This window comes from Monodelphis domestica, chromosome 1 (genome assembly GCF_027887165.1).
Source record: "Monodelphis domestica isolate mMonDom1 chromosome 1, mMonDom1.pri, whole genome shotgun sequence".
NCBI classification, from domain to species: Eukaryota; Metazoa; Chordata; class Mammalia; order Didelphimorphia; family Didelphidae; genus Monodelphis; species Monodelphis domestica.
In genome coordinates this window covers 303,338,156-303,357,170 of record NC_077227.1, presented here as the reverse complement: position 1 = coordinate 303,357,170, position 19,015 = coordinate 303,338,156, and positions in this window count along the sequence as shown.

Below are 19,015 nucleotides of genomic sequence, written 5' to 3'. Positions count from 1 at the left end.
ACCACCAATGAAGATGAAATTAAAGCAATTATTAGGTGTTATAATTTTTTTTTTCATTTTGTTCTTTTATATAAATCTTAAAACTATGGTGAAGCTTGGTATTGGATTCTCTAGTAAACTAAATCCCTATATAAGACTCCCTATGCACAGGGTACAACATACTTTCTTGAGACCAGCAGTAGATCTAAGCCTTAGCATACACACAATCCAAATATAATTTCTTGTGGGACAACAATGATTCAGAGAGAATAAATATTCTGCAAAAGCCTTACTTGAATAGTTATCATACTGTGCATTCCTGAGGGGCTGTATCTTTGAAACGAAAACTCCAATGGGGTATGATCAAGCTAGAAAGACCTGGTTTTGGAAAGTGTATGTCTTTCAACAGCTTATGGCTGCTACTTGTGGACCAATATAGTAAATATGTTATCTGAGGACTAGCCTGATGAATTTAGAGGGAATTATCACTCACTGATGAATCTTCCAGCCTCGTCAACTTCCAAGGACCAAAAGCTGTACAAAAACTAAAGTGTAGAAGGTTTAGAATCTGGAAATAATGCACTCATTGATCAAATCACAGTTCTTTGAAGTTAAAGTAAAAATTCATCAATTTAAATGTTGATTGGAACATGGAGAAATGAGCCTAATATTACACTGCTAGATCAGCTGTGAATCATTTATTAGAAAACAATATGGAAATATACACCATGAGCAGTAATACTGTTCATGTTTTAACCTAGGGATCTCATTTCTAGGAATAGGCTCTAACAGTAGTATCAGATGGGAAAAAAGCTTTATATGTGTGATATTATTCTTGGAAGCTTTGTTTGTAATGACAAAATAATTAGAAATATCACAAGTGCAATGATTAGAGGACATGGCCGAATAGATTGTGATATGTGAATGTAATGGATTATATTATATTATTAGAAATGACAAATATTGGAACAAGGGAAATATATGAAGAGATGAAAATAAAATAAGAATAATACATACTAAGATTATAGTAAAAAAGTAACAGCCACCACATCAAGAGGAAAAGCTATTGAAGTAAAGCACACTCAAAGGGAACTAAAAAGCAGAGGATGTTTATATTACCACAGAATGTATAATTCATATATTTTAAAACAAACTGTAAACAATCTGGAGTTTGTGGTTTTGCACATAATTTTTTTGCATTTGTTTATTTAAATTTTGTTGTTGTTGTTGATGGTTACTAAGTATGTAATAAAACTTTTAAAAAAGAAACATATTTGAAACAGAGATACCAGAGAGTAAAAATAAAGGGATGGAACAGAATCTGTTATACTTAAACTAAGGTTTAAAAAAAAGTAGGGAGAGCTATCAGAAACTCAGAAAGCAAAAACAAAAATAGAACTAATTTAAAGAGTTAAACATGGAAACTATACTTTTCCAAAAAGAACCACAAAAAATGAAGCACTATCAATACTATATATATGCATATATGTATATATATATGCATATATATGTATATATATGCATATATATATGTCTTAGAAGTAATACTGTGTATTAATTTCAAGGCCGAAGAGTGGTAAGGGCTAAGCAATTGGGGTTAAGTGACTTGCCTAGGATTACAAAGCTAGGAAGTGTCTGAGGCCACATTTGAGCCCAGAACCTCCTGTCTCTGGGCCTGGCTCTCAATCTACTGATCCCCCTCACTGCCCCCACCATCAAAATTCTTTAAGGAAAAGTTGAATTAGTTACAGGAGGAAATAGACCATACAATTATATGGGGGAGGGAGCTGACAGGGAAAACCTTATGAGAACTAAATAAATATGATCACAAAATAAACAATAAAGAAGTCAGGGAAATGAATAGACTCTTAGAAAACAAATATGAGAGACCTCTGGAAAAAACTGAATGGGAATAGAAAGTCTACCTTTTTCTCAACTGGGCACAGCACTTTCACAAATGGGTACATGATATAGTCACAAAGGAGATAAAGTCATAATAAAATTAGAGGAGAAAGAAAAATTTTACTTGTTATATATGATTGAAGAAAGAACTTATGTCCAACAAGCGATAGAGAGCATTGCAGATGGTAAAAGAAATAATTTTTTACATTAAATTTAAAATATTTGCACAAACAAAACCAATGCAGTCAGGATTAGAAGGAAAGCAGGAAACTGGGGGAAAATTCTGAGGACTAAGTCAAACTTATCAGAGTGTGGGTCAATATGACTGTTTCCCAAGTGGTCAAAAAAGATATGACCAGGCAGCTTTGAAAGGAAATCAAAACTATTGATAGTCATGGGAAAAATGTTCTAAATCATTTTTTATTTTAGAGATGAAACTTTAAAAAAATTATTATTTAGCTTCTCCTTCCCCTTCTCATAAAACAGAAGGCATTATCCAACAAAATATATAGATGTCTTTTGTGTTTCCACTTCTCAGTTAATTCTCTGGGGGCAAACATTCATAAGTTGTTCTTCAAATATTAAATCTGTAGCTGTACATAATTCTCTGGATTCTACTCATTTCACTCTTCATTATCTCATATAGTTTTTTCTAAGTTTAAAAAATTAATTTGCTAAAAAAATACAATTATATACCATAATATGTTTAATCATTCCCCAGTTGATGAACATACACTTGATTTCCAGTTCTTTGCCACCACAAAGAAAGTGCCTATATTTTGGAACAGAAATAGTATTACTGGGTCTAAGGATATATAGTTTTAAAGCTCTTTGGGAGTAATTCCAAAGTGTTCTCCAAAATGGACAGATCAGTTCATAGTTTCACCAACAATATATTACTCTCCCCACTGTGCCACAATATCTCTAACATTTGTCATTTAGGCAATGTAATGGGGGTATGAGACCTCAGACTGTTTTTTGTTAGAGGAGTTTTCATCTCAAAACTGACAGATCATAAATTTTGGCCAGTTATCAATTGGGGGATGGCTTTTATCCCCTCTTATTTGATAGGTTCTCTCTATATTTTTGATATGAGACTTCTATCCAACAGAATGTCTATGGAATTTCTGTCCCTGCCTCCCCCACTTTGCTTTCCTTCTAACCTTGGCAACATTTGCTTTCTTTATACAAAAACTTTTCAACTTAATGTACTAAAAAACATACCCCTTTTATATCTCATAATGCTCTCCATTCTTTGTTTAAATTCCTCATAAATTCCTCTCCTATCCATAAATATGAGAGGTACTATGTTTCCTGTTCTTCTAATTTGCTTATGATATAATTTTTTATATCTAAATCATGTATACATTTTGATCTTTTCTTAGGGAATGGGCTAAGATATTGGTTTATACCTAGTTTCTACTTTCCACTTGTCTCAGTAGTTTTTACCAAATGGTGATTTCTTATCCCAAAAGCCTGGATCTCTATATTTTTTCAAATACAAGGTTTCTATAATCACTTACTACTGATTATTGTATGCTTGTTCTGTTCCACTGACCTTTAACTTTCTATTTCTTAGCCAGAACCATAGAGTTTTTATAATTACTTCTTTATAATACAGTTTAAAATTTTGTATTGCTAGACTTCTTTCTTTTTTATTTTTCATTAATTCTTTTGCTATTCTTGATCTTTATTTTTCTGAATGATTAAAAAAATTTTTTCTAGCTCAGTAAGATAATTAGTTGGTAATTTTTATTTGGAATATATTTAATAAGTAGATTAGCTTAGGTATAATAATTATATTGGCTCTGCCCATCCACAAACAATATTTCTCCAATTATTTAGATATGATTTTATTTGTGTAAAGCATTTTTTTAGAATTATGTTAATATAGTGCCTGGGTTTGTTTCAGCAGATATACTTCCAGGTATTATATTCTGTGTTTATTTTAAATGGAATATCCTTTCTATCTCTTCTTGCAGGAATTTGTTAGTAATATATTAAAATGCTGATGATTTATATGGGTATATTTTATATCTTTCTACTTTACTAAAATTATTGATAGTTTCAACTAACTTTTTAGTTGAATCACTATGATTTTCCACATACATCATCATATTGTCTGCAAAAAGAGATAGTTCTGTTACTTCTTTGACCATTCTGATTTCTTCAATTTCTTTTTTTCATTGCTTTTGTTTGCATTTATAATATTATGCTAAATAATATTGGTGATAATGGCATCTTTGTTTCATTTCTAATCATAATAGGAAAGCTTTTGGCTTATTCTTACTACATGCTTGTTGGCCAAGAGAATGGAGAAAGTACCTAGACCTATCTGATATATACTGAATTACCCTCCAAAAAACTATGATATAACACCTCAAAATAAACTCTGGAATAGCATAACCCCCCAAAACATGGAGTGAAATAATTATTCAGCTCAAACAATCAAGGAGGCCAGCATGAAAGATCATTCTCTGTTTTTGTTCTACCTAGTTTAGGTATCAGTATCATATTTATTCATAAAAGGAGTTTGCTTAAAAAATCCTTTTTTACCTATTATATAAAATAATTTATTTAGTATTGTAATTAGTTGATCATTAAATGCCTGGTAGAATTAATTTGTGAATCTATCTGGTCTTGATTTTTTTTAGGAAGTTCATTTATGGCCTGTTCAATATCTTTTTCTAAAATATGTATAATTTCTTCCTCTGATAGTCTAGGTAGTATATATATATGTGTGTGTATTTAGAATATTTTCCAAGGTTACATGATTCATGATTTTTTCCACTCCTCTTCTCTCCCTCCTCCCTGAGTTTACTAGCAATTCCACTGGGTTATATACATATCATTGTTCAAAACCTATTTCCATGTTATTCACGTTTGCAATAGAGTGATCACTAAATGTCAAAACCCTAATCATATCCCCCATTGAACTATGTCATCAATCATGTTTTTCTTCTGTGTTTTTGCTCCCACCATTCTTTCTCTGGATGTGGATAGTGTTCTTTCTCATAAATTAATCTGGATTGTCCTGGGTCATTGCATTGCTTCTAGTAGAAAAGTCTATTACATTTGATTGTGCCATAACGTATCAGTCTCTGGGTACAATGTTCCCCTGGTTCTGCTCATTTTGCTCTGCTTCAATTCCTGGAGGTTTTTCCAGTTCACATGGAATTCCTCCAGTTCATCATTCCTTTCAGCACAATAGTATTCCATCACCATCAGATACCACAATTTGTTCAACCATTCCCCAATCAATGAACACCCCCCCCCATTTTCTAATTTTTTTGCCACCACAAAGAGTGTTACTATAACTATTTTTGTACAAGTGTTTTTCCTCATTATCTCTTTGGGGTACAAACCAAGCAGTGGTATGGCTGGATCAAAACACAAACATTCTTTTAATGATCTTTGCACAAAATTCCAAATTGCTCTCCAGAATAGTTGGACCAATTCACAACTCCACGAGCAGTGTATTAGTGTCCCAATTTTGCCACATCCCATTCAACACTTATCACTTTCATTTGCTGCCATATTGGCCAGTACCTCAGAATTGTTTTTATTTGCATGGATCAGGAAGGATTTAGAATACTTTTTCATGTCCTTATTGATAGTTTTGATTTCTTCATGTGAAAACTGCCTCTTCATGTCCCTTGACCATTTGTTCATTGGGGAATGGCTTGATTTTTTGTAAATTTGACTTAGGTCCTTAAATATTTGAGAAATTAAACCTTTGTCAGAGAGTTTTGTTATAAAAATATTTCCCCAGTTTGTTGTTTTCCTTCTAATTTTGGCTACATTGGTTTTGTTTGTGCAAAACCTTTTTAATTTGATATAATCAGTCATTCATTTTACATTTTGTAATGTTCTCTTGCTTGGTCTTAAATTCCTTTCTTCCCACAGATCTGACAGGTATACTATTCTATACTCACCTAACTTATTTATTATTTCACTTTTTATTTTTCAGTCATTTACCCATTTTGAATTTATCTTGGCATACGGTGTGAGATGTTGATATAAACCTAATTTTTCCCATACTGCTTTCCAATTTTCCTAGCAGTTTTTGTCAAATAGTGAGTTCTTGTTCCCAAAGCTGGGATCTTTGGGTTTAACAAATACTAGCTTGATGAGCTCATTTACCCCCCAGTCTATTCCACTGATCCACCCTTCTGTTTCTTAGACACTAGCATATTGTTTCAAAGACCACTGCTTTATAGTACAGTTTAAGATCTGGTGCTGCTAGGCCCCCATCCTTCACATTTTTTTCCATTATTTCTCTTGATATTGTTGATTTTTTTTCTTCTGGATATCCTTGGTTTTTTTTTTTCTAATTCTATCAAAAATTTTTTTGGTAGTTTGATGGGTACAGCACTAAATAAGTAAATAAGTTTGGGTAGGATTGTCATTTTTATTATGTTAGCTTGTCCTACCCATGAGAAATTAATGTTTTTCTAATTATTTAGATCTAATTGTAATTGTGTGCAATGTGTTTTGTAGTTGTGTTCATGTAATTCCTGTGTTTCTCTTGGCAAATAGATTCCTAAATATTTTATGTTGTCTAGAGTGATTTAAAAAAATTTATCTTTCTAACTTTTGCTGCTGAGTATTGTTGGAAATACATAGAAATACTGATGGTTTATGGGGATTTATCTTGCACCTTGCAACTTTGCTAAAGTTATTATTTCCACTAGTGTTTTAGTTGATTTTCTAGGATTCTTTAAATATACATACCATCATCATACCATCTGCAAAGAGTGATAGCTTAGTTTTCTTATCACCTACTTTAATCACTTCAATTTCTGTTTCTTCTCTAATTGCTATTGCTAGCATTTCTAGTACAATATTAAAGAAGAGAGGTGAAAATGGGCATCTTTGCTTCATTCCTGATCTTTTGGGAAGGCTAACTTGTCCCCATTGCAGATGATACTTGCTAATAGTTTTAAATGAAAACTATTTATTATTTTGAGGATTGGCCCTTCTGTTTCTATACTTTCTAGTGTTTTCAATAGGAATGGGTGTTAAGCATTTTTGTCAAAGACTTTGTTCTGTATCTATTGAGATAATCATGTGACTTCTGTTGGTTTGATTATTGATATGGTCAATTATGTGGATGGCTTTCCTAATATTAAACCTTCCTTGCATTCCTGGTATAAATACCACCTGGCCATAGTGAATAATCCTTATGATAAATGGTTGTAGTCTTTTTGCTAGTATTTCATTTAAGATTTTTGCATCTATGCTTAAGGAGATTGGTCTGTAGTTTTCTTTCTCTGTTTTTGGTCTTTAGAATCAGTACCAAATTTGTGTCATAAGATGAATTTGCTAAGACTCTTTCTTTGCTTATTTTGTCAAAAAAAATTGCATACCATTGGGATTAGTTGTTCTTTAAAGGTTTGATAGAATTCACTTGTGAATCCATCTGACCCTGGGGATTTTTTCTTAGGAAGTTCCTTGATGGCTTATTCAATTTATTTTTCTGAGATGGGATTATTTAAGAATTCTGTTTCCTCTTTTGTTAATATAGACAATTTGTATTTTTGTAAATATTCATGATTTCATCTAGATTGTCATATTTATTGCCATATAATTGGGCAAAAATGTTCTTAATAATTATCTTAATTTCCTCTTCATTACAAGTGAGATCATCCTTTTCATCTTTGATATTGTTAATTTGATTCTCTTCTTTCTTTTTTATTAGATTAAACACCTACTTTATTTTGTTTGTGTTTTTTTTCCAAGTTCCAGCTCCTAGTCTTTTTTATTAGTTCAATAGTCCTTTTACTTTCAATTTTATTCATTTCTCCTTTAATTTTTTAGGATTTCCAATTTAGTTTTTATCTGGGGTTTTTTATTTTATTCTTTTTGCAATTTTTTAAGTTGTAAGCCCAATTCATTGATATCCTCCCTTTTGATTTTGTTGATGAGTCACTCAGAGATAGAAATTTTCCCCTGAGTACAGTTTTTGCTGTACCCCATAGGTTTTGATACTTTGTCTCCTCATCGTCATTTTCTTTAATGGGAGTACATAAGTGTTTCTATGATTTCTGTTTTGACCCACAATTTTTGAAGAATTAGGTTATTTAGTTTCCAATTAATTTAAACTTTGTCTTTCCATGGACCATTTTTAAGTATAATTTTTATCACATTATGACCTGGAAAAATGGCATTTACTATTTCTGCTTTTCTTCATTTATTTGCAATATTTTTATGACCTAGTACCATGGTTGATCTTTGTATATGTACCATGTACAGTATCAGATTAATTTCTACTTTAGCTTTGTCTTTATCATGATTGCTACTCCAGCTTTTTTTTACTTTAGAGGATACATAATAAATTCTGCTCCAGTCTTTTACCTTAAATCTGTGTGTGTCACCCTGCCTCAAATGCATTTCTTGTAAACAACATATAGTAGGATTCTGTTTATTAATGAACTCTGCTATCTACCTCTGTTTTATGGGTGAGTTTATCGTATTCAAATTCAGTGTTATGATTACTAACTGTGTATTTCCCTCCATCATATTATCCCCTTTGAATCCTGCTCTATTCCCTTTTTCTCTGTTCCTCCACACCAGTATTTTGCTGTTTTTTAACCTTCCACCTCTCCCTTCCTCTAATTGCTTCTCTCTTCCCTTGTCTTATTCCCCTTCTACTTCTCATGGGGTAAGATAGAATTCTGTACCCCACTGAGTATACTTGTTTTACCCTCTCTGAGCCAGTTACAATGAGAGTAATGTTTAAGAATTGCCCATCACCACCTCTCCTCTCTATAATGATTTTTCATTCCTCTTTACATTATATAATTTACCCAATTCTATCTCTCCCTTCCCTTTTCTCCCAGTGCAACCCTCTCTTTTAGCCCTTGATTTAATTTTTTACACATCATTCATATGCTTATATGTCATATCATACATACATATAGTTCCATGTCATCACATTTACATATACATCATATCATCATAATCAGCTTACTTCTCCACCCTCTTTCTGAGTAAATTCTTTCTATCTTCTCTACTACTAAGTAATTTTTGAGAATTACAGAAATCCTCTTTCCATGTAGATATAGAAATATTTTGACCTTAATAAGTCCCTTAAATTTTCTCTTTCTTATTTACCATTTTGGATTTCAAGTGTTTTTTTTTGTTGTTGTTGTTTTGGAATGGCCTATTCCTCAGGAATGCTTGGAAATCTTCTATCTTATTGAATGTCCATTTTTTCCTCCTGAAATAATATACTCAGTTTTGCTGGATAGGTAACCCAAATCTTTTGCCATCCTGAATATTATATTCCATGCCTTTTTGATCCTTTGATGTAGAAGCCACTAGGTCCTGTGTGAACTTGATTGTAGCTCCCTGGTATTTAAATGGTTCCTTTCTGGCTGTTTGAATTTTTTCCTTGGCTTGGTGGCTCTTGAATTTATCTATTATATTCCTGGAAGTTGTTATTTGAGGATTTCTTTCTGGAGGTGATATGTGAATTCTTTCAATTTCAATTTTATTTTCTTGTTTGAGGATCTCTGAGCACTCATCTTTGGAATTTCTTATAATATGATATCCCAAGGTTTTTTCTTGATTAAGGCTTTCAGGTAGTACAATAATTCTCAAATTGTTTCTCCTAGATCTATTTTCTAGGTTTTTTCAATAAGCTATTTCATGTTTTCCTCTACTTTTTCATTAATTTGATTCTGCTCTATCGTTTTTTGATTTCTCATGAAATCATCTGAGTTTCTAGGTGTTCAATTCTGATTTTTAAGGCATGATTTTTCTCTGTGAGTTTTTGGTTCTCCTTAATCAATTGGCGCATTCCTTCTTGCATCACTTTCATTTCTCTTTCCCACATTTCCTCTGCCTCTTTTAATTGATTTTTGAAGTCTTTTTTGAATTCTTTCAGAATCTGTGTCCAATCCATAATTTTCTTTTGGGCTTTGCATGTGTTTCCTTTGTTTTCACTGTCCCCTTCTGTGTCTGTACCTTGTTCTTTGCCTCCATAAAATTTTTTAGTTAGGTGCTTTTTTAATTGTTAGCTCATTTTCCCCATCTAATTATAGGTAGGCTTGGGGGGATGATATGATGGCTTGAGGGCTGTGAGCTCTGACAGCCCCCTTCCCAATGACTCAATTGACACTTGAGATGCTGATAGCTTAAAGACTTGCTTCAGGCTTAGGTGTAGGCTTTTGATGTCACTCTGATTTTGATCAGGTCAGAGGCTGTGTATTTGATCCAATCAGGTACACCCTTGATTGTCCTATCTTGGAGCTCTGCCCTGAGCTTTATGCAAAAAGATCAGTACTTCGTACTTGAGTGCTATCAACCACCCCAAAGTGTGAACTAAGTCCTTATCTTAAGGCCAGACTAGAATTAACAGGGTTAGGGCTCCAGACTTCTCCACAGATTTGAAATTTCAAGGGATATGGGTTAGCTTGTACCACTATTTGCCCAGGAAGGATCTCAGGATCTGAAAGTTGGCTTGGGCATAGGTTCCTGAACTTTGGTCAGAAGATATAGAGTGGGTGGGTATGTGGATTTCTCTTGGCTTGCTCTCCCCTCCTTGCTACAGCTTCTTGCTGGGTTTGCTCTCCTCTCACGCCAGTGTTCCAGATGTTCTTTGCCTACCTTTTGGGTTTTTCTTTTCTTGAAAGTTGTTTCACTCTATCTCCTTGTTTCTTCCACTTCTGTATTTGTTTTGTGGTGATATTTTAATCTTGATTGGAGAGAATTCTCATGGTGGCATGGAGCTGCTCTGGATTACTGCATCATCTTGACTATTCCCCGGAACTAGCTGGCAGTTTATATTTTTATAAGCATTAAGAATCACCACTCTACCCCTGTAATTCTGCCATTGCAAGTTTAACTCCCCATTGAGACAGCAGTATACTCCTGTGGATGACCATAGCTATCAGGGTCTTAGCCCCTCTTTGGTATGTGCTCCTTCTTTGGTTCTCCTCTCTATAATACACAGCCTAGGATAGAGCTGGTGTCTGGTCAGTGAGCCTGGGTGCCTGAATTCCTTTCTTGTTCAGTGATCAACTCCTAGGTTTCAGAGTATAAGGAGCTCTGGAGCTGAGGTGACAGTCCACACAGTGCTCCCAGTGTTAGCTGTCTGGGAACTCCACATCACCAGTTACTGAAATATAGACTCCCAGGTCAAGCAGCTGCTTGTCCTGCCCCCTGGGTTTGAAGTTTATTCTTTTCCCAGGTGCTTGGACCACCAGGTAATGCCAAGGTGAGAATGTCTTTTCAAGTTACCTTTGGTTGCTCTACTTCATTCCCAACTTCCCCTTCCCCCCTATTTTTGCCACTTTTAACATTGATAGTGTGGAGTTATTTCTGATTGTTTGTTGGGGAGTTTGTTGGAGAGCACAGATGTCTCACACTCTACTCCATTATCTTCCCACAATCCATCTTCAAGAAATGAAAATTAAAATAGCTCTGAGGTACCACCTCATACTTATCAGATTGGCTGAAAGAAAAGGAAAATAACAAATATAGGAGAATATGTATATGTATATGTATGTATGTATGAAAATAAGGACACTATTGTATTGTTGGTAGAGTTCTGAAGTATTCCAGCTATTTTGAAAAGCATTTTGGAACTATGACCAAAGATGTATAAAATTGTTCCTATCCTTGGACCTAGCAATACAAATACAAGGTCCGTATTCCAAACAGATTTTTTTTTAAAAAGGAAAAGGACCAATAATTGCAAAAATATTTATAGCATCTCTTCTTAGGGTGGCAAATGATTGGAAGTTGAGAGGATGCTCATCAATTAAAGAATAACTGGTCAAGTTGTGACCTATGATTGCGATAAAACAATATTATACTATAAGAAATGATGAAGGTGATGGTTTCAGAAAAATGCGGGAAGTCATATGAATTATTATAAAGTAATCAGAACCAGAAAACCATTGTACACAGCAATATGATGGATCAAAAGTGAATGAAGTAGATATTCTTACCAATACAACAATTCAAGGCAATCCCAAAGAACTTAGGATGAAAAATGCTGTCCACCTCCAGATAAAGAAAAGATGGCATTTTTATAACTTTCTTAATTTTTCAAAATTTGGGTTCTTTTGCAACATGGCTAATATAGAAATATGGTTTTTATAACTTCACATGTATAATCTATATTAAATTGCATGCCTTCTCAAGGGGGTGGAAGAATTTGAAACTCAGAACTTTAAAAGATGAAAATTAATGATCCAAGATTGCAGTGAAACTTTCATGACTTCATGGAATTGAGTTCCTCTTCCCAGGTGTTTCTGACATACCATTCCTGCTGAGTATGCCAAAACATAGTAATCTCAGTTCAAGGTTGCATGAACAGTTCCACGATCTCCTGGGAACGGGTTAACTCCCCTGTTCACATTCTGGGGAGGATTGGGGAGGATAGATTATATCTCTCGAGAAGAGCTTTAAATCTGGTGTGCTGCTTACAATAAACGTTCATTATCCCTCTTTGATAATGGTCCACTCTTTCTTTCTTGCGACTCCATAGCTGTTCTCCAGCAGCTCTAAGCTGTCCCCCGACAGTTCTAAACTGTCCCCTATTGTGACTCCGTAAATGTCCCTGGAAAGTGGTGCCTGATACAGGAACCCCTTTCCCCCCGGTTCTTTTATTGGAACCCTCCCTTCGGTTCTCTTTGGAGAATCCTCGACTTGTCCGGTTCTTTCAAGAACCCCCGACGATGTGTGCTGGTCATGCAGAGTTTTGACGCTATGGAGATCCCCTCGATGGTGAGTATATGAGATACTCTAAGGGTGAGAGGGAAATTATATTTCTTCTTTAGAATGGCTCCTAAAACACTGATTTTTTCCCTTTCAAAGCACGCTTGTCACAATGTTGTATGTTTCTGTTTATCGTTGTCTTTGTCACAGTCTCGTCTCTATGTATTTAAGAATTTAAATTGGACACTCACAGAAAGAAAGAAAAAAAATGGGATAGTTGTAAGATTGAACTTGTCTGTCAAAAATCCTCAGCAGAGGACAAAAACAAATACCTGTTCAATGATTTTTTCCTTTTTCTTCCTTTGGATGGGCCCCTGAAGGAGCGAAAAAGAGAAAAATTCAGAACAGAAAAAGGGAGATTTTTACTCCACAATTAGAGGCTACTTTTCACTTAAGATTAATGGTTTGATGTATGCAATTTGGGAGGACTGTTAATGATTTTGATATGATCCAAATATAATTTTGTGTATTATGGTAACTATTTGTCAGTTAAATGTTAACCAGATTTTATTGAGCACAGCAAAACTCATGGGTAGAAGTTTGTTTTGTTAGATCTTGCTCTGCATAATGGTTTCAGTGAATTTGAGAATTTTCTAAATGTGGCTGATAGCCAGACTCACACAGAGAGGGAATGTTTTATTCTATAAGGACAGAAATTGCACTGGCTACTTTATAGAAGTAAAAGTCATTCAGAAAAAGTTATGTTGTTGAGAAGAACTTATTCTAGAATGTAAATTTGGGATTTTTTTTTCAAATCAGATTTATTTTAATGCATGTGCTGTCGGGAGTAGTAACAAGAAATCATATGACACGCAAGTAGTTTTTAAAGTGATTAATCTGTTCATGGGATTTAATAATACTATTACCAAGAATTTGGTATTTTGCAAGAGAGAATTTCTCAACGATGTTATCTTTGACTAAGGTTATATGAATTGCTTTTAAAAATGTGTACAATATATAGGAAGGAATATAAGGGTATATGATATGCAAACTGCAGCCTTGAAATCAAGAAGGGTGATAGTACCTTTCCTCTACTTACTATAATGGTAAAGAGGAGAAGCCAGAAGAAATAAGAGTAATGGATAGAGATACTAGTTGATACTATGAATTCTAGTGTGAAATAGATACAACAAATTATAAATTGGAATTTAATCAGGTATGTAGCAATATTTTGAGCTAAAAGAAAACTAAACTGGAGGATCAATATAGACAGAAGTTTGGGAGGAGTACAGGTCAATGCTTTGAACTTCAGTTTGGTTACACACTGAAAGATTGCTAAAAGTCTTAATCAAAGTTATTTGGGAGTTGTGGAGTTCAAACTGAAATCCACTGAGAGTAAATTATTATGAAAAGAGTTTGATACATTCAAAATTTTAAATTGTAGTAAGCTCACTTGTTAAAGAAGGATGGGACAAGGCTGTTAAGTAATAAATCTAAATTGAGCCAAGCAGCCTTAGGATAAATTGCTCAGAAGCTATTAACCCCTTCCTTGCACACAGGAAGGAGAAAGAAGTTCCACACTGATACTTAGGAACTGAAATAGGAACCTTAAAGAGTTAACAACCACTGTGTGATAGAACTTAAGATGAGTATATTTAACTGTAGATTCAGAGGTTTTAAGATGCTCAAACAAACAAACGTTGCCAGCCCTGTCTGACCAGGTAGCTTGTTTGAAGCTGTGGAATTTTAATGCAAACATTCCATGTCCAGAATGATAAGATTATTCAGCCAACAATATGTAGCTTCAGCCCTTCATTCTGTAAGACTACATTTTCCTGCTCTGTACATCATCCATTATATGGATGATATTCTTATTGCGGCTGAAGATGAATCCCAAATAAGAAAGTGCTCTAGTCAATTGGAAATTACCTTGCAAAAATACCATTTAGTCATTGCTCAAGAAAAGATTAAAAAAACAAGTCCCATACTCTATCTAGGGGCTCAGTTATATGCAACATCTGTTATGCCTCAAAAATACAATTAAGAAAGGACTGCTTTAATGATTATCAGAAATTGTTAGGTGATATCAATTGTGTCAGGCAATATTCATTTCTTACTACAACTGAATTACAACCTTTATTCAAAATACTGGAAGGGAGTTCTGATTTGAATTTCCCTGGAACTTTGACACCTGAGGCCTCTCTTGCTTTAGAGATAGTAGAAGACAAATTGAATCAGGCTCTACCTAACCGCTATCAGCCTCAATTAGCCATGGAAGTGACTATTTTTGCAACTTTAATGTTACCAGCAGGTGCCTTAACTGAGAAACAAAGAGTCGTTGAATGGTTACATCTAAAAAGCAAAACGGGAAAGGCAAGTTATAACTGTCTTATGGCTCAATTAATATGGAAAGGCATAGAACAAGTGGTCTCAGGTTTAGGACGGTATCCTCATGAAATCCAGGTACCCTTTGCTAAAGATATACTACAGTAATATTTACAAAGTCATGACGAATGGTCTTTACTATTAGTGTACCCCATTGCTATTACCACCTACACTCCACAAGGTTTATTTTCTTTTTTGTCACAACATCCTATTGTTTTTCCTAGTGTTCTAAGATCATCCAGTATCAGGACCTAATGTTTATGTTGATGAAAATGCTAATTACAAGGCAGGAGTATACAAGGAAGGTAGTTCACCTGTCATTTTTACCACTCCTTTTTCTTCTACCCAACAAAATGAATTAACAGCTGTTTTACTAGTTTTTTTTTTTGGTTATTTCAGGAGCCTTTCAACCTTATAATGGAATCTAAATATGTTTTTCAGTTTTTGCAGGGTATACCCTGCAGGGTATACCTTGTTCTCTAGAACAAGCTGTCATCAGATCCACTCAAAGCAATGTACAAATGTTATTCTGTAAATTACAAACTGTCCTACGACAAGGGACACATCCAGTATGTCATGCATGTATGCAGTCATATCAATCTGCCTGGACCTATTTTTAAAGGAAATGATATCAAAGATCAAGCTTTCATTGCTCAATATTATCTAGTATGCAATTAGCTGAGGAATCACATCATAGATTTCACCAAAATAGTACTGCTTTATGCAGTGTTCCAACTCACTAAAGATGAGGCCAAAAGTATTGTTAAAAAGTGTCCTGATTGTGTTCCAAACCACCCCCCAATGCATATTGGTGTGAATACCAGAGACTTAAATAGTACAGAGATATGGCAAATGGATGTGACCCATGAACCGTCCTTTGGATGACTTAAATATATCCATGTCACTGTGGATACTTATTCAGGATTTTTATAGGCTTCCTGCTTGATGGGAGAAAGAACTTCTCATGCTATTAATCACTGCTTAATGACTTTTCAGATGGCTGGGCCCCCCAGAACATTTATAACAGATAGTGGACCTGCTTATACTTCCAAACAATTTTTACTTTTTTGCCAAACTTGGGATATTCAACACCTCACAGGTAAACCGTACAATCCACAAGGACAAGCTGTTGTGGAGCACAGTAAACAAATACTAAAAACATTTCTTTTAAAACAAAAAGGGGGAGACAACATCCCACATCGATGATTGGCAATAGTTGTATATACCATAAATAATTTGATCTTTACTTCCAATAATATATCCAGAGCTGAAAATTTTTTCTCTACATTTTCTTATGAACAAAATTCAGGTTCCACTACTCCCATGCTCCCTGCCACAGAACAAAAATTTGGCATGTGGAAAGATGATAATCAGTCTTGGCAAGGACCCCACCCAGTGGTCCTGCCAGGCCGAGGTTTTGTTTGTGTCTCCACAGGTAAAGACAGAGTATGGCTCCCTTCCCGCCGAGTTTGAGAAATTGACCATAAAGAGAAGGGCAAGGAGAGGATGCAGGAAGCCTCGCAAGGAGACTTGACAACGTCTCCATAAGATACTGACTCTTCTGCTTCTATTTCAGAATTTAAGTACAGCTACTGGAATAAAGAGGGGTTTTTTTTGGGAACAACCACCTTGGGACACACTTTACTGGAAGTCATCTTATATACAAAAACTAACACTCATATTCCTGGCATTTACCATTTTGAGAGACAAGCTAAGGACAGCAATCAGGCCAACAATTTGTGCCTTTCAATTGGACTGGACTAGTTGAGGCACCCCCAGTGTGCCTTGCACAAGACCATCCTGCATGCTTGCTCCTTAAATCTCTGCAGGCACATTATTATGGTCATCCTGACCTGTCAGACTCTTTCTGGATAGGACCTTATCATGTAGACAAAGGGGTAAAATATGAAGGTTACGGCCAACTGCAATATCTAAGTTGGCTAGGGGGATCTTGTGATAGTACTTGGGGACAAGAAAGACCTATTTGTCCATATGTGATAGAATATGAACAAAGAGACACTGTTAATATGTTTCCACCCTTGCTGTCATGTAGATCTAAAAGGGCATCATGTATTTATTGGAAAAATATGACTTGGGTGTGTGTCTTGGCATAACGACACAAGGTGTATTGGAAAGAAACTGGATTCTTATAAATTTCATGATTGTTTTATAGGAGGATACAGCTTGCTTTTGTGGGTGACGCCCCCAGAGCTAATTGGTTACATTCTGCTAATTACACACAGATTTTGACTGATTATGGAAAGATAGCCCTGGCATTGGATTAAGTATATATGTCTCAATATGTTAATGTTACTAATTAATGGGAAAGTTCAAAGACCAGTAAATAGAAGTGCTACATTAGACATTCAAGCTTGCCTAACAGGGAGGTATGCTTTTATAACTACAGTAAAAGATCATCCTGAAGCATTGAACATTACTGAATTAACAGCCAAAGGAGTTAGATATCGGAATGTAACCTGTAGCAATTGTAGGGTCAGTCATTGTGTAGGATCACAAGTGGATGGGCCAGTCTTAATCATCAAGTGACCATGCATGGCCCTTTTTGCCACTGAACATAAAGATTCATGGTATGGTAGTCCAGGGGATCAAATTTTTCATGTATTACAACAAAAAATAAGACCACGACATAAATGATGTATTATTTTTATTGCATTAGGCATAGTAGCATTAGTTTCTTCATTGCCTTCTACTATAATAGGTTCTGTATCTTTGGCACAACCAGTTTCTAACTTACATACTCTTGAACATGATGTCAATTATTTGAAAGCATTGGCTGCTAATGTAATCTCAGCATTAGAAAGACAAAAAGAAATTGATATATAAGTTTTTACAAAAGTATTATGATGTTACAGAAAAATATGATTGATCTAATGAATGAAGTAGAATATTTGTCATTGAAAACACACATGAAAAGTGATTATAAGAATACTGCATTTTGCTTACTACCCATAACAGTAAATAATGATACAAAACACTGGAAAAAATAAAATTACAATTACAGGGATTATGGGACCATGAAAAACATCACCAAAGATATTCATAATTTGAGTAAATTAATTCAGAATATTGATTCATCCTTACAGGAGAACCTTGAACCACAGCATATTGCAGATTCTTTGTATAATTGGACGGAAACAAAAAAGGGATTGTTTTCCTCCTTAGTTCATGATATTACTCTTCTAGTAGTTGGTGTGCTTGTGATTTTGTTTATCTGCTTATGCTTGCCTTGTTTACTAAAAGCTTTAATGACTAGTTTTACTGTATTGCAAAAAACTATTAATCGGACCCTATACCAAAGGGAATTGGATGGCATAAACAAAAAGGGGGAATTGCAGTCAACCTTTCATGACTTCATGGAATTGAGTTCCTCTTCCCAGGTGTTTCTGACATACCATTCCTGCTGAGTATGCCAAAACATAGTAATCTCAGTTCAAGGTTGCATGAACAGTTCCACAATCTCCTGGGAATGGGTTAACTCCCCTGTTCACATTCTGGGGAGGATTGGGGAGGATAGATTGTGTCTCTCGAGAAGAGCTTTAAATCTGGTGTGCTGCTTACAATAAACGTTCATTATCCCTCTTTGATAATGGTCCACTCTTTCTTTCTTGCGACTCCATAGCTGTTCTCCAGCAGCTCTAAGCTGTCCCCCGACAGTTCTAAACTGTCCCCTATTGCGACTCCATAGATGTCCCCAGCACAAGATAATTCCAAAGGACTTATGAGGGAAATTCTATCTACCTCCAGAGAAAGAACCAATGAAGTCTGAATGCAGATAATTGAAGCATATTTTTACATTTTATTTTTTTCTTTGCTACACTGCATTTTATACCTTCAAAATGGGTGGGGTAGGGGTGGCAGGGAGGATGAGAATTTATAACTCAAAAAATTTTTAATGAATGTTAAAATAAACATTTAAAAAAATGTTGAGATGAACTGGAGAATTTCTTCGTGAACTGGAAAGACCTCCAGGAATTGATGAGCAGAACCAGAACATTGTACACAGAGACTGATACATTATGGCACAATCAAATGTAGTAGGCTTTTCTACTAGCAGCAA